The sequence below is a fragment of the Balaenoptera acutorostrata genome, chromosome 7 (assembly GCF_949987535.1).
Source record: "Balaenoptera acutorostrata chromosome 7, mBalAcu1.1, whole genome shotgun sequence".
In the NCBI taxonomy this organism is placed as follows: Eukaryota; Metazoa; Chordata; class Mammalia; order Artiodactyla; family Balaenopteridae; genus Balaenoptera; species Balaenoptera acutorostrata.
This window is the reverse complement of record NC_080070.1, coordinates 29,458,731-29,470,800: the sequence shown is the minus strand read 5'-3', so window position 1 is coordinate 29,470,800 and position 12,070 is coordinate 29,458,731. Positions and strand designations below refer to the sequence as shown.

The 12,070-nt window shown below is 35.9% G+C and overlaps 1 protein-coding gene across 14 annotated transcripts in view; it reads right to left on the bottom strand.

Annotated features, from left to right (window-relative positions):
* CADPS2 (calcium dependent secretion activator 2) overlaps positions 1-12,070 on the bottom strand; it is a 545,377-nt gene that overhangs the window by 29,363 nt on the left and 503,944 nt on the right. The gene's annotated exons all lie outside the window — the stretch shown is intronic.

Below are 12,070 nucleotides of genomic sequence, written 5' to 3'. Positions count from 1 at the left end.
AATACCACTAAGAGAGAGTAAATGTTGTTTTTCATTCTCCCATTTAAAACTTTGAGATCATGCAGACGTAGAGAATGGGATTGAGGACACGGGGTGGGGGGAAGGGTAAGCTGGGACGAAGTGAGAGAGTGGCATGGACATATATACACTATCAAATGTAAAATAGATAGCTAGTGGGAAGCAGCCGCATAGCACAGGGAGATCAGCTCGGTGCTTTGTGACCGCCTAGAGGGGTGGGAGAGGGAGGGTGGGAGGGAGGGAGATGCAAGAGGGAAGAGATATGGGAACATATGTATATGTATAACTGATTCACTTTGTTATAAAGCAGAAACTAACACACCATTGTAAAGCAATTATACTCCAATAAAGATGTTAAAAAAAAAAAAACAACTTTGAGATCCTCAGTTCACCAAGCACTAACTTCTCCATCTTGTTTCTTAGGGTAGTAATCTCTATATCAAAATAAGGCTTCCTGGATTACTTCTAATTTGATTCAGAAAAGAACAGAATTTGGCTAACGAAGTTATAGTAAAAGGATACAAATATCTAAAAACATTCCCCCATGAGCATAAAGAAATCAATAAATATGGATGGGAATGGAGTATGGTAAGGTGAGTTCCTCTGACTTTGGCTGCATAATAGAATACACCAGCGAGGGAATAAGTTTAAGTAAGGATGCAGACTCCAGCAAATTTTTTTCGAGCGCTAATCACTGGTTAACCCAGTGAGATGAAAATGCCGTTTAAAAAAAAAAAGAAAAGAAAAAAATTCCTTGTTAATTATACGCTGCAAATGCTCTTACTTCCTGCTGCTACACCTAATCCCACAGGTGCAAGTCTTCACTTTCCCCATTCATGGGTGGGTGGGTGCAATGCTGCAGACATTTTTCACAGCTACAGATTTAGATACAGAAGAAGCCGTTTAACCTTCCACGGGAGGTTAACAATACACTATGCAAACACTGTCATGGTGTCTATTTAACAAGGAGACAAATTTTTAAATATACTATTCCAGTCTCAAAGATTAATAGAAGCTACAGTTTAATTGACTTAATTTGAAAGCGCACTTCTCATAACCTAGAAAAGCTTGCTTTGAAGAAACAATCAGGAGTGGAACTGTGATATCATTATTTATGACAATCTGCATGCTTCGTAAATGAAATACCTGCACCTGGTCATTATTACCATTTGAAAAAAATGGATCTTGTAAGATTTAAAACACTAGTAGGTCTCTTCAATCTGAAACTGTGATAGGAACAGTATTAATTTCAACTCTGGCATTTCAGATTCAGGAACAGTCTATGATTGATCATCAGGGAACACAGGACAAAATTCTACAAACACACAACTTTCCAGGTACTGTTACCAACAACATATTTTTTCTTTTATTGTTTAATATATTCCTTATTACTTTGGCATTTATGCAGCAATTTCTATATTTTTTATTTGAGTGAAAATGTTCTTAAAATTAAGCTCAAAAGCATTTGGAGCAGTTTAAGTAAGACATAAGTTCTCAAGTATTTAAGATAGAAGAAGGTTTTGAGTACAGCTATGATGATTATGTTGTAAAAAATATATTTACTAAATATATTTACTAAATATATTTACTAAATATATTTACTAAATTTCCTACAAAGTAGAATATTTATATTGTATCCACATAGAAAAGCAAAAGGAAATGAACAGAACTAAAGACTTCAAATTAGATTTATTCTAACTTAAATATTATATAAGCCCAGGAAGAGGACTAATTCATAAAAAAGGGGAAAGGGGGGAAGAAATTTAAACAATGAAAAAGTCACAAGAATATAAAAATTTCAAGATTTTCTAATAATGGTTTATCTAACAATGGTTTGTCATTGTTTTAAAACAATGAACAAAAAAATTCTCATTGTTCTTTAGAAAAACTCCCAACTATTATTGCAAGGCAGTGGCCAGAGTCACCTTTCCCTTTGTTAAATGTAGCACTATTCAAAATTCCATTAATTTACAGTGTTATGCATTTTGACTCCAAATTAGGATGCAGAAAATTCTGAATGAAAGATAATGGCATCCACATCCATTTGAAAAATATCTTTCAGACTTGGAGCATGTAACATATGTGTTTTAAGTATGTAATTTCACTCAGTCCCACATTCTAAGGGAGAAGGTTCTATGACTCCAGAGTTCTTACCCTGGATACTTCTGTCTGCTCCCTGTAAGCACAGTCAGTAAAAAGCATATTCCTACCACAATGCTATCAGAATATCTTATATCAGAATCTGCTATAATTAATGCTCCTATAATTTATGTAGTCATTTTGTTTTCATTCTTAAAATTCACACAAATGCTTCACACTATTCCTTCTAAATAGTGACATAATGTGTTCATCGATTTAAGCATCAGTATGTTCAAACATTTTTGTTGTATCACTGGGGAAAACCTTCCAAAGAGGAGGTTATTTTAAATATTAAAAGGGACACTGAATAATAGTTTAAGATAATAGCCTGAAATACTCAAGGAAAAGAGGCAGGTTGATTTTCAACTGAGATTTATTGGCTTGATTTTCATCTTACTATGGCTTTCCCATTTGAGACCATAAGCATATAGTATCTCTCTTGCTATTTCTGATCTATAAAAATCACTAATGTCTCAGAGTTTTGAGGGATAGCTGCTGATACAAGAGCACCAGACACGGAAAGTGCTAACATGTATGCAACACACTAGCTTTATACTGTTATTTTCAGGAGTAATAATTATGATGATGATGAAGGTATTAAATCTCCCAGTTTACAATACTGTTCAGTAACCTTTCCCTCATCTATCTACAGTTGCTACAATGTTAACTATAGAAACTACACTGAGGACTTGAAGAAGTGAAATTAAAATGCTGTGGGTATTTTCTCATTTAGCTTTTAAAATTTAGATTGACTGGGATTGAGTTACTCAGTCCCAATTTGGAACACTGCAGATTTTGGCTTAAAGGAGACCTGAGGATGTTAGAAGGTCAGGGTCCAGAGGCAGTTCATGGATTTACCTTCTATGAGAAGACCCAGACAGACAAAAACCCAAAGAAATAAAGATGAGAGAAGCAAAGTACTCTTCTAGGAAGCACAAAAGGCAACCTCCCCTGCTCCTGTAATGGTGAGACTCTCAATCTGGTCCTGGTGTGAATATGTCCCAGTGGGCAGGCACTCCGTTCCCCACGTTCTGCCTGGCTCTCATTCTGACATAAAGCACTGAGTATTCAGGTGGCCTCATCTAAGTAATAAACAATATCAAAACAAAGGAAGGAGGGAAAACACCACTGTTACTGAACTGACTGGCTGTACTTTTAAAAGTCACCATTGACATACGCAAGGTGCTTGATATTCTAAAATAAAAGGAAAATAAATGAAAAGCAATCTAATATTTTTTACACTGTGGAAAACAAATGGTTTTTCTTTTGGAAAATGGTCACGTTCTGAAGCAGGGGGTGGAAACTGCAGAGCAATGATGGGGGCAGGGAGCAATTCCAGGGAGAAGCAATAACAATCCCATTCATATTAATAGTGCTTTACATTTACAAAGCACTTTCACGTTAATATGCTCATCGAATCCTCCTAAGAACCTAGTGAAGGAGACAGCACAGTGATTACACCATTATCCTCATTGCATAGGTGGGAAAAGGGAAGCCCATGGGTCAGATTGCCAGTAGGGGGCAAAGGTGGGACTTGAACTGAGATCCTGGACTGTACACCAAGCCTGCACAGTATAGAGCTAAATTCAAGCCACATTGTGGGGAGCTGGAAGGTTAGAAATCTGTGCAAGTGTCATAACAAAGAGAGAACATTTGAGAGAATTAGTAATGAAGGCAAGAGAAAGATAAGCCCTCTCCATCTTCTCAGGGCAGACAACCAGGATCAGACACCAGCACTAAGCAGCCAATCAGTGGGGAGTTTCCGTGTTCTTCGTCACAGTAGCCCTTATTGTGTCCTCCAGGTCTCTTTAGCTGTGTCCCCTCACTGTCTAGCACAGAGATCACATGTAATGTGTGTAATAATGTTAACAGGACAACTTTCAATAGGCATTGTACACATACACACCCACAGCAAAATGCCCTGTAACTTAAACAAGCTATAGAACAAAATTTCAGAATCAGGGTTGGAAAGTGCTTTTAAATGTCCTTTTAAATGGTAAATGTCATGTGGTCTTATTTCCTACGTAATGCAGAATCTTCAGTACCACCTCTGGCAAACAGTGGAGTAACTACTACTAGGGCCTATCACCCTTGTAAAGAATTTTAATTTCTTTTGTTTTTTTCTTAATACCCTGATTTCAGTTGTCTCCCACTAGTTTTTAGTCACTGATCCTAGTTCTATCTTGATTGATACAGACTGAGGCTTCTTTAAATGGGAACTCCATGTATTAAACAGGACTCTCTTGTCTCTTAGGGTTTTCCTCTCTCAAGGATAATATTCCAATTTCCCTTTTTTTCTTTATAAGCCATTATTTCCAGATCCCCTTAACTATGCTGGCTGCTTTCTTCAAAAGGAGGTAAAGTAAAAAGTATATGTCGTTTTTAAAAGACTACAGATGGATTTTCCCACAACAACACAGATGTGAACAAGATAGTATAGAGCAGAATGATTATTTTTTAGAATCTGGACACTAGATTTATTATAATCAGTAATAATGTATGATGACAACTAACATTTATTGATCACTAATTTCATTCCAGGAATCCTGAAAAGTGCTTAACATATTTACAACAAGCCTAGAAGTGGTATAATTCTATCTCCATTTGATAAAGTAATTGATGTCCACACGGGTATATGCCTATGTCCAAACTCATCTAATTATGGACATTAAATATGTGCAGTTTTAAATATATCAATTATACCTCAATAAAGCTGTGAAAAAAAAAAAGAAAGAAACTGATGCCCAAGGTCATACAGATACTGAGTAAAAGTGATGGAGCAAGGGTTCAAACCCAAGCAGTCTGGCTCCTGAGTTTGGGTTTGTAACTTCTCTGTTGTGCTACCTCGTGTTTGTTTTTGTTTGTTTGTTTGTTTTTTTTTAAGCAGCTACTTTACATTATGGTCTCACTTAATTTTTCATACAACTTTTTAACATACATTGCTATCATCTATATCCTCTGTACCTTATAGGGAGGCAATATTTTTTGGGGGTGGTTAGTTTTAATATTTTACTTTAAATCTACTGAATTTTTGGTTTGGGCCTAGTGTTCACGTCTGTAAAGCTTAAGTGAATGTTTTCACGCTGGTCCTACATCTACTACAGCCATTCTCCTTTCCCCTCTCTCAGGTCTGAGTTCCCTTCACCTAAGTTACTGTTGAGCAGGGGGAACAGATTCACCCCCTCGAGGTCTTGCTTTTCTTGTATGTCTAAGGGTTTTGCCACCATGAACATTCCAAGGTTCTATGATGGAGCCTTGAACTGTGCAACTACAACAGGAACTCCTCTGCAGAATAGGGTTGTTTAACCAAGAAAAAAATCTACCAAACCATCCGAAGGTCACAGTTTATCACCTTGATTAGAAAGATATCACGGGGGTGGGGAGAGGGCGGCTACTAGCTTCTTCGCTAAGAAGCAGGAGATAATGAAATTCACTTCTGTTCAGGAACATACTGATGATTTTTCTCTTATGTATGATATTTTTTCTTTCATAAAGAAGTGTCATGAAAGTACAGATTACAAAGATACATAAGACTATGCTCATAACATGTTATATTTAAATGACTTGATTTGAATCATTTTCTGTTATTGACTCTTTTTTTAAACATCTTTATTGGAGCATAATTGCTTTACAATGGTGTGTTAGTTTCTGCTGTAAAACAAAGTGAATCAGCTATACATATACATATATCCCCATATCTCTTCCCTCTTGCGTCTCCCTCCCACCCTCCCTATCCCAGCCCTCTAGGTGGACACAAAGCACCGAGCTGATCTCCCTGTGCTATGCAGCTGCTTCCCACTAGCTATCTATTTTACATTTGGTAGTGTATATATGTCCATGCCACTCTCTCACTTTGTTCCAGCTTACCCTTCCCCCTCCCCGTGTCCTCAAGTCCATTCTCTATGTCTGCGTCTTTATTCCTGTCCTGCCCCTAGGTTCTTCAGAACCATTTTTTTTGTTTTTTAGACTCCATATATATGTGTTAGCATATGGTATTTGCTTTTCTCTTTCTGACTTACTTCACTCTGTATGACAGACTCTAGGTCCATCCACCTCACTACAAATAACTCAGTTTCGTTTCTTTTTATGGCTGAGTAATAGTCCATTGTATATATGTGCCACATCTTCTTTATCCATTCATCTGTCGACGGACACTTAGGTTGCTTCCATGTCCTGGTTATTGTAAATAGTGCTGCAATGAACATTGTAGTACATGACTCTTTTTGAATTATGCTTTTCTCAGGGTATATGCCCAGTAGTAGGATTGCTGGGTCGTATGGTAGTTCTACTTTTAGCTTTTTAAGGAACCTCCGTACTGTTCTGCATAGTGGCTGTATCAATTTACATTCCCACCAACAGTGCAAGAGGGTTGCCTTTTCTCCACACCCTCTCCAGCATTTATTGTTTGTAGATTTTTTGATGATGGCCATTCTGACTGGTGTGAGGTGATACCTCATTGTGGTTTTGATTTGCATTTCTCTAATGATTAGTGATGTTGAGCATCCTTTCATGTGTTTGTTGGCAATCTGTATATCTTCTTTGGAGAAATGTCTATTTAGGTCTTCTGCCCATTTTTGGATTGGGTTGTTTGTTTTTTTGATATTGAGCTGCATGAGCTGCTTGTATATTTTGGAGATTAATCCTTTGTCAGTTGCTTCATTTGCAAATATTTTCTCCCATTTGTCATTGACTCTTATACATCTTCAGCTGTGCTATAATTATATGGAATATCTGACAATCAAGTATGTACTGGGATCATGAATTCCTCCTTCTCTTTTGTGTTAGGAATGCCACTTGATATCATAGATAATTTTATATTTCTAACACTTCATTTCATAAAATGTATTTTTTAGTTTTTGCTTTTTCAAAATTTCAAAAATGAGATTATTTGCTAGATGATATTGTTTGTTTCTCTAAAGAATTTTTTTCTAGCTCTTTACCTTACTATCATCTTCTAAGTGACATTTATGGGCTCTGTTGTTTCTTGGATGGAATAGGACAGAGATCTAGAATTCACAGAATGATAGAATATCACAGTTAGAGGGACTAATGCAGTTTATATAACTTATTTATCCATTTTATAGATAACTAAACTGAGGCCACTGCAGTGAAGTAATGCTCAGGGTCACACAGTTAATCCAAGGGCATAGAGCAGCATAAGAGGAATCAAACCTCAGGTATTAAATCCTAGTCCACTGCCTTTTAATTTTTTTTAATTTTAGAATAATTTCAGATTTACAGAAAAATTGTGAAGATTGTATGGAGAATTCCCATTTACTCCCCACCAAGTTTCCCCTATTATTAATATCTTACATTAGTATGGTATATTTGTTACAATTAATGAACAAATCATGATACATTATGAACTAAAGTCTATATTTTATTCATATTTCTTTAGTTTTTACCTAATGTCCTTCTTATGTTCCATGATCCTGTCCAGAAGACCTCATTACATTTAATTAGTCATTATGTCTCCTCAACCTCTTCCTGTCAATTTCTAAGACTTTCCTTCTTTTTGATGATCTTGACAATTTGAGTACTGGTCAGATATTCTGTAGACTGTCCCTTTATTGGGATGTGTCTGTTGTTTTTCCCCTGATTAGACTGGAGTTATAGGCTTCTGGAAGGAGACCACAGAATATTTATCAATAGTAAATATTATCTATATAATTTATCACTGTTGATGTTGACCTCAATAAACTGGCTGAGGTAATATTGTCAGGTTTCTCCCTGATAAATCCATTCTCCTCACCCTCCTTTTCATACTGTGCTCTTTGGAAGGGAGTCGCTATGCACAGCCTTAAGCAGTAGGGAGTTATACTGTCTCCTTGGAAGTAAAGTATCTACATTATTTATTTGGAATTCTTCTGCTTGGGAGATTTATCTTTTCCATTTCTTTTTTTTCTGGCAGTGCCGCATGTAGGATCTTAGTTCGCTGACTAGGGATCGAAACTGTGCCGCCTGCATTGGAAGCACCGACTCTTAACCACTGGACCACCACGGAAGTCCTTCCCCCATTTATTTATTCAGTCAATCATTTACTTATGTCAGTATGGACTAACAGATATATATTTTATACTTTGTGTTATAAGCTAATACTACCTAATTTATTTGGTTGCTCAACTTACTCTAGCTCAGGCCATTGGGAGCTCTCTCAGGGGTCTCCTGGGTCCCTTTAACATATCTCCTATCATTGTGGGTTTTTCTTGCTAAACACTTCCTTACTTTCTCTCACACATATATAAGATGCTCCAGGTTCATCTTGTGTTTCCTGCCCCAGTCCTAGTGTCAGCCATTTCTTCAAGGAATCCTGGTTCATTTTATTGGAGATTAGAGACCACGATCTGGGCACTAAGTGTGCTTGTAGCTACTGGGATATCACTGCTTCTAGGCTCTCTCAGCTAACAAACCAAGGAAATATATGTGTATATACTAACCCACGCATATACATATATCTAAAACTATTTCTATATGCAACCAGCTCTATCTATATTAAGCTGGAGACAAGTTCACATTGATGGCTCCAACTCCAATCCATTACCACAGGGATAATTCTAGCCTCTTCCTCTTGTTTGTCTTCAACATCTCACTCCATGAGAAACCTGGCTCCCACCAACCACCATCCTTTACTTAATTGTTCAATTCCATTATACATGTAGAGTGGTTTCTGAATTGTACAACAAGAGTACAATGCTTATGTACAGTTCCTTTTCCTTTATTTTTACAGATGCCACTCATTTCAAAAGTGACTCAGATCAGCACTTTTTGCCTTCATCTTTTTTTAATGAGGTTATTCCATACATTTGCAATAGAGTTTACATTATTTTATCACAGTCTCCATCCTAGGATCCCACGATATCCTAATTGATTTAAAAATTTTTTTCAAATATTCAGGTTCAATTTTTGTGCTATAAAGTTAGGACTTGACAAAAGCATAGTGTTTTATATCTATCATTACAGTATTACATGGAATAGTCTCACTGCTCCAAAAAGTTCCCTTGGCTTCACCTATTCAAGTCTCCCTGACCTTGAACTTATGGTAACCATTCATCTGTTTGTAATCTTTATACAGTTTATTTATAGTTTACGTGTCGTTTTCCCTTTTAGAATGTGATATAAATGATATCATACAGTATGTAGCCTTCTCAGACTGGCTTCTTTCACTCAGCAATACGGCTTTAAGATTCATCTATGTCTTCGTGTCACCCGATAGCTAATTTTTCTTCTTCTTCTTCTTTTTTTTTTTTTTTGCTGACTAGTACTCCAATTGTATGGATATACCACAGCTTGTTTATGCATTCACTGACTGAAAGACATTTTGGTTGCTTCCAATTCTTGAATATGAATAAAGTTGCTATGAACACTTGTGTGCAGGTTTTGGTTGTGGACATACGTTTTCAAATCAGTTGGATAAATACCTAGGAGTGCAATTGGTGGGTTGCTAAAAACTATATGTAGCTTTGTAAGAAACTGCGAAATGGTCTTCCAAAATGGCTGTACCATTTTGTATTTCCACCGGCAATGAATGAGAGTCCCTATTGCTCTGCATCCTTGTCAACATTTTGCTGCTGTCAGTTTTTAAATTTAAGCCATGCTAATAGGTGTGTACTAGTATCTTATTGTTTTAATTTTCATTTCTCTAATGACAAATGATGTTGAGCATCTTTTCATTTGCCTATTTGATACCTGTATGTCTTCACTGCAGTGTCTGTTCTGATCTTTGGCCCATTTTTTAATTGGGCTGTTTGTTTTCTTATTGTTGAGTATTAAGAGTTCTTCGTACATTTTAGATACAAGTCCTTGATCAAATATATGTCTGTGGCTTGTCTTTTCATTCCCTTAACAGTGCAGAGCAGTCAATTATTAAGTCCAACTTACAATGCTTTTCTTTCATGGATGTTTTTGGTGTTGTATCTAAAAACTTATCACCAAACTTAAGGGCATAAATATTTTCTCTATGTTTTCTTCTAGAAGTTTTATATTGTAGTTTGCATTTTACAGGTAGGTTTTTGATCAGTTTTGAGTTAATTTCTGTGAAAGGTGAGCCAGTGTTGTTGTTTTTTTTCTCATAAGGTTCTCCTTAAAAGACTGCTTCAAAGAGGTAACTTGCTGGAGTTTTAGCATAAAAAAACAAACAGACAAAAAAAAAACAGTAAAAGCCAACAGCACCTCATAGCTTTTGAAGTTAATGTTTACAGACATCAATAATAGAGGTGTAATATCTGGATCTAAGGGAGAAACTCTTCCTATAGCAATCTGCCATGGCCAGACCATATCTATGGTTTAGTATGCTTTGCTCTGTGTGGCAACTTGATTTAATAGTGAAATTGGTAAGCTGGAATTCATCTAGAGAGTGATTGGTATGATAAAGAGTCTGGGTACAATTGTTACAGCTGTTTTCATGATATGTCTATTTCCCTATCTCTTTTATTCCTAGACACTGAACAGCTTGTGGGCAGGACATATATATTTTCATCTTACATACCCAGAGTCTAGCACTTAGTATGTGTTAAATAGGTATTTAATTAGTGAATTCAGTGAAGAAGTTAAGGATGTTTAATATAGAAAATAAGAATTCCTCAGATAATATATCCCTTTGAATAGCCACCATATCTCTTGGGAAGAGGATGTATGATAATTATCAACAAATATTTAAAGGGCTATCATGCAGAAAAGGGATTAGAACCAAGACAGAATTCACAGAGGTACAGAATTTCAACTCATTCTACATAATAGGAGGCTGTCTTATGGTGAGCCTGCAATCACTGAAAAAATTAAAAGAGCTTGACTGAATCTTTGTGAGGGATATCAGGAGAGGGGGCTTCTGCATGGAGAAGGAGAGTGAATGAACCACCTTCTGTGTCTTTCAATGCTGAAGCTCTATGGGCTCTAACAGATCTAGTACACAGTCAAATTAAGAATTTCAAAAGCTCTAAGAACAGAAATAATTATGGTGTCCTATTTAAAATTAAAAACAAAAATTTGTAATTCAAAATTAAAAACAAAAATCTATATTATAAAGTATTTGTTAGGAATTCCAATAAAGTTCATGTGTTCCCATGAGTACTTGTCTTTTCCTTTTTTATACAGCAAGTATAAACTATTCCCCCTTAATTCTCCCTTTCTCCCTTTCATGCTGTTCTTTTGCAGGACCATACACATGTGATTATTTCTGCTTATTGCCCAGTACTGACTTTCTGGTTCTAGGTACAAGACAAGGAGTATGCCAAGACTTCTTTTGGAATCATCTGTAAAACTAAAAACAAACAAACAAACAAAAAACTACTCTGAAGAAACCCCAGGCAAAGGCAGGAAAGTCCACGGCCTTTACATTTGAAATGTTCATTTATAATAACTATAGCAGCAATAAATCTGGAGACTGTCTAGTCCATAGTATAAAATGCAGTTATGCATTTCAAAAATAAGAGCCACCTACAACTGATATACAAAGCTTGTCAGCTCTCAAACCACTAACATTCATAATGATGATCTAGAGATGGTGATGTTATTCAAGTACAGCCTTAATCAAAAATGAGATGACATATTCCATTTAGTTTTAAATTTTAAGTTTTTTCCCATTGTGCTCTAATTCTTTGAAAATTGATACATGTGCCAAAACACATGATTAAACAGAACATCTTAGGCCTTGATCATATATATGTGATAACAGAATTTAAGGCAAAAGCTAATTTGTTAATGACTATCAACTTACAAATGCTGTACTAACTTGTTGATTATATTTATCACATGAATTTTTTTCATTGTAGCTAAGTAGGTTTCATACTTTCCTCTCATGGTATCTTAATTCTTGAACAAATATACAGGTCACGCATTATTTCCCAAGAATTCTGTGAAAAACCAAATGTTTAACTAAGTGAATATTGATTTATTTATAACACTTTTGTATTCAGAA